Consider the following 5,732-nt stretch of genomic DNA (forward strand, 5'->3'; position numbering starts at 1 on the left):
TTTATCCCCTCTAGTGCATGGCCCTTTTCTCACCTTAAAGCTGGTGCCACCTCATTTTCCCCTTTGTGCACTCACCTGTGCACCAAAGTGCTTTACAGAAGACAAAGTTATTATTTGGTGTTTTTTTTTTTTAATTATGTTGTTTAGAATTTTTACACTGCAATGTGAGTGCACCACTTTAATCTACAATAAGTCTACAATAAACTGCCTTTTTGAGTTGATTCCCGTGTTGCGAGTGCTGCATCTGTTGCCTGCACACAGCGATTCATGACAGAATCCGCCAGTATGAATTTTTCATGTGTAATGGCGATACATGACTTTGATCTTCTCTGGGATAGCACAGCATTGCAGTGGTTTCTGTGCAGCGTTTGCATGTTTTCCTTGTATCTGCCTGGATATTCTCCAAAGTAGATGTATTTGCATTTATATAGTCACATTTAGTCACATTTTAACCACACATTCATGCCGCGTGTTTTTCTGTACACTTCCAGCACTTTATCTACATCACATTCATGGCCACCTTAGAATGAGCAACTAACCTAACCCGTGCATGTCCTTGGACTGTGGGGGGAAGCCAAAATACCCACACAAGCATGGGGAGAACATGCAAACTCCACACAGAAAGCCCAGGAACCAGAAACGTGTGGTTAAATGCAGCTTGTGATGTAGAGCACCTTGTTTGGCCAGTAAGACTGGAAAAGTACTTTGCAATTGTGCAGATATCACAAAATAAACCAGAACTGAACTGAATAGATCAGCAAACTGTGACCAGTATCGGACTCGAACATTAGATAGAACCCTCTGTTTGTAAATAGCAACCATTCATAAGAGATTTAGCTTCTGCAACAGCTTGTTTCATACAACAAAACAGATGAACTGAGAAGATAAATAAGGATTATTTTTGTAGGCCATGCAAAGCTACTCTAATACAAACAGAGCTGAAAAAATTAGTAGACTTTAAATTTACTGACAGTTGATCGTTTGATTAATCTTTTTAACTTTGATAACTAAAAACAAGTTTTTGTGAGTGGAATAACTGCAGCTCAGTATCGTTGTAGGTAAAATAAAATCAAATATTTTTTAAATGAATAATTTTCACATCATGTCTGTGAAGGTTCTCAGTCATCCAGGTCATCGTAGTCAAAGGAGCTTGCAAAGAAAAGCGTCTGGACTTCTTTAAGTTACTTGAAGACGTTTCACCTCTCATCCGAGAAGCTTCTTCAGTTCTAAGGACTTTTGACTTTAGTTGCCTTTTACAGCGAGCGCTGCCTTTCTTCTTCAGGTATTCTGAAGTTTTTGTTCATATTTTGTAAACACAGCAACATCTCATCCAAACTTTTTTTTTTCCATTTTCAGAGAATTTAAGTCCCGATCAACGTGAAAACCCACATCAAACTGTTTCCAGATCAGTTTCACTTTTACTTTGAGGAACTTGATGATTTATTACATTTGTGTGGCGGCCATCTTGCCTCTGACACTTTGACTGCTGTCTGTCCCAAAGTGCCTCTCTCACTGCCGCTACTGCTTGGTAGTGTGGCTGGTGAATATTATTGGATGTCCATCTGACCTCATTATAAGTGTGTTGCTATGGGCAACCAGCATGGAGAACAAGGAGGGGAGAGAGAGAGAGAGAGAGTTGCATCATGGGATAGAAACCTGACCTCTGCCTGTTTTTTTGTTTTTTTCTTCTTCTTCTCTCTGTGGACGCACATGTGCAGCCATGCACACACGCGCACACAAACACACACACACACACACGGTTTGTTTGAACATAGATACATAAAAGAGGAGGAGGAAAAACATAATATCCGTTTACTGCTGAATGTAAAGAAAAAACCACAAGACTCGTGATGAACTTGCACACAGTGGACACTTCTGTTGAAGGAAACCAGCACTGTTTGTGGTTTGTCAGGTTCATTTACACCATGCAAAATATAGCTAAGAGAGGTGAGTTATGTGTACATTGTTACAACATGACTAAAGTTTCTAATAGTGAGGTCAGTGTATGCACAAGGCCAAAAACTTAGGCTTGAAGCTGATCTGAACACTCAATTTTATGTTTAGATGAAGTTATAAAGAGGGAAATCTTGGATTTCCGAGGGGCAGCCAATCAGAAGACTTAAAACATAAAACATAAATCTAAACATTTTGAATCTGGATGTCAGGAGCACAGGGTGGATCAGATTGTGAAATAGAGGGACGCTGTGTGTTTGTTTCTCCCACTGACCATTTCTTATTGTTTATATGTCACTGCTGCGTTGATTCCCAATGGTGTGTCCAGTGCAAAGTCCAGGTGTGCTTTTGGCTTTTGTGTCAACCATACATCACTCTTTGAACTGCTTAGAGAGTAACGAACAAGGTTGAAATTAGCACATTTCAAAGGGTCTTATTGATAATGAGGCGGTAAAACAGATCGTTCTCAAGCGCGGTGCGAACCACAGCTAATTAAATAGTCGCTGTTATAGTCGGTTCAAACGAGCTATTAAAAGTCCCTTCATCTGACAAAATAGAAATAAAAGAAGAACTGAAGAGGTTTCAGATGACAGTTATACTCTCGGTGTTGTAATGTGTGTATTTTTATATTACATGGCAATAAAGCTGCTTCTGTTTTTGAGTTTTATGTTTCAATGTGTGTGTGTGTGTGTGTGTGTGTGTGTGTGTGTGTGTGTGTGTGTTTACCGTTTTTAGTGTGTGTTAACATTTTGTGCTTGTATTTAAATTTTTTTGTCTCTTTATTGTACTTACTCCAGCGATACTGTGTAGTGTATCGGTGCTGTAGTGTTATTGAACCACATACCTTGTGCACGTTTATTCATCCATATCATGTTTGCATATAAAGTTTGGTGTATTTTTGTACGTCTTTCCAAATATTGTGTTTCTATCATTTTATTTTGTGTGTTTACCTTCAGATTTTATTGTTAAAAAAACATGTGTGTTATAGTGTTATAGTGATTTCATGTTGGTGTGTCTAATTTTTGTCTGCACTCAGGTGTATTTTTGCATTATTTCTTTTTATTTGGTGTGTTTCGTTTTTTCTTTGATGGAGTACATGTTGGCGTATCCACAGTGCGTTTCATTTTGTGTTTCCATGTTTGTGTCTCCTGTTTTTTAATTCATCTTCCATGTTTCTTTGTGTCTACTTCTTTATCTTTACTCCATACTTCCTCGTTTTTGTGCTCACATGTTAAATCTTGCGTCTTTCTTTGTGTCTGTGCCTCCATATTCTTGCTCATGTGAGTCATTATTTATGTGCAGTGTACTTTTTTATGGGTGTGTGTGTCTGTGTCTGGGTGTGTACATGCTGCATGTGTGTGTGTGTGTGTGTGTGTGTGGATACGAACCCGTCGGCCTGTAATTTTGTGTGTGTATGTGTGTGTATGTGCTTACTTGCGTGCGTGCGTGCGTGGGAGGTGTATATATGTGGGTTTGTGGAATGTTTGTGTGTTTATTTCTGTATGAACTATCTGCAGACACACTGCTGTATGTGTGTGTGTGCGTGTGTGTTCATATGCAGTATACAGTAAGATTCACAGACACAGAGATTGCCTTCATCTCTGACATAACTGGTTACCATGCATACTGTGCGACTCTGACTATTATGGGGTGTTCTTTGTTTTGTCACGACGTGCCCTGGTATGGAATGGGAGGGGGGAAGGGATCAGGGTGTGTGTTGGCGTGCACAAGTGTGCGCGCGCGAAGTATGTGTGTGTTTGGGGGAGTGTTGCAGGGAAAGCGTGTCGGGTTTGTGTATGTGTGTGTTGAGCAGAAGATTGTGTGGGGGTTGGGCGTGCGTGTCTGCGCAGACGTGTGAGCTTATAATAAGTGCATGAGAGAGAGAGAGAGAGTGAGTGCACGCATATGTGTTTGAGAAGGTAAGATAAAATGGCAGCTCCTGTGTGTGCGTGCGCAAGGCTGGTTGTAAAGTTTACTTTTGCTGCTTTCACACCCAGAAGTCAGTTTGTACAGTCAGAATTACCCTGTTTTTGATATTTTGGCTCCTCATTTTCCTCCTGAAATTAGTTAATCCAGGACTGTGGGGGTTTGGATATATTCAAAAGGTGACCCTTGATTGAATTCAACTTTGTTTATATAGCACTAATTCACAGCAGCAGTCAAAGACCCTTCAGTATTACAGAGAAAACCTCATCTATTAACACAACTAGAATGAACGACCACTTGGTGATGGCAGGGAGGAAGAAATCCATTTTAACAGGAACAAACCTCCAACAGAACAAGAGAGGGGGAGTCATCTATATAACAATAACTATGGAAGAGGGAAGATCAAATTAATGACACGGGGAGTGAAATAATCAGAATTGGGGGGGTTTACCCTGTTTTCTTATATATTGTGCTTTGTTATCATATATTTATTTATTTAATGTTTTTGCTTCACTGATAGTGTTTCCTCTGTTCGGTTTTTAATGTTTTATGGTGGGCTCAGCAGTGATTTTTGTCTTTACGTATGAGAGAAAGTGAAAGAGAGGCTATGCTGTTGTGTTTCCTTTAAGTAACTTGGGCTGCAAAGTTCTATAAAAAGTGCTATACAAATAAAGTTTTCATTGATTTGATTGATTGAAAAGAATTAAGAAGAGAAGAAATGATAAGTGTATGATGGAAAGTACCTCAGCAATCTGAGCCTGCACCAGCATAACCAGGGGAGGGTTCAGGGTCATCTGATCCAGCCGTAACTATGAGCTTTATCAAAAGGGAACGTTTAAGCCTGATCTTAAAAGTAGAGACAGTATCTGCCTTGTGAATTCAAACTGGAAGCTGGTTCCATAGAAGAAGGCCTGAAAGCTGAAGGCTCTGCCTCGCATTCGACTTTTAAATATCCTAGGAACCACAGCTAATCCAGCAGTCTGAGAGTGAAGCACTGTGCTGTGATAATATGGTACGATGAGGTGTTTATGTCAAAAGAAGGATTTTGGTCCAGTGATGAGAGGAATTGTTTTTGTGACATTACACTGAGTCCATTGGATTTTTCTGAAGATATTGTTTGTGTTTATCAATCATTCAATTGTTGATTCTGGAAGTTGTGATCAGTTAATATCAGTTATTACATAGTCCCTCTCACACACATCTGACATCATGCATATATGGCGTGACTCGCTTTAATAGATTTTGCTTTGTTTTTAAAATTTTCACTCTTTAACGTGTCTTTACAAAAGAAATTACTTACTTATTTTTCATGAAGTTCCAGCTGGCACTAAATATACAGACTGTAATGTATTTTTTTTTTTCAAGGTTAAAAGTACTTTTTTAAAAATTAACCTCTGCACATTTTCAGCATTATATAATGTTGCTATTGTTATTATAACTGTTGGTATTTCTCTTTACATCCTCGCCAGGCTACTATAAAGAAAAAGGTGTTTTATTTACTTACTTAACTGGTATATAAAGTTTACCTGTCTCACTACACCATCTCCTGGTACAAACTGGTATTACAAGAAAGTACAGCCTAGCCCTACTTCAACTTTAGTTGATATCCCGTTAATGTAAGACATTTTTGCATTCAGCTCATCTACCACCCAGTCTCCTTTCAAAATTCAAGACTGGCACTCAACCTTAATGTCCTAAGTGTAAAATAAATACCACCGGGTTAACGCGCTGCCTTTGGTCCTGCCGTTGATTGCAGAAATATTGGGATTTAGTGCTCTCCAAATTGCAGAAGATCTGAGGAATTGGACTTAACTTTGTCCCTCTTGGTCTCTCGCATACTTACCTATTTTTCT

The sequence above is a fragment of the Diplotaxodon limnothrissa genome, linkage group LG22, assembly GCF_057381915.1.
Source record: "Diplotaxodon limnothrissa isolate DT_005_m linkage group LG22, D_limnothrissa_male_GT1.1, whole genome shotgun sequence".
NCBI classification, from domain to species: domain Eukaryota; kingdom Metazoa; phylum Chordata; class Actinopteri; order Cichliformes; family Cichlidae; genus Diplotaxodon; species Diplotaxodon limnothrissa.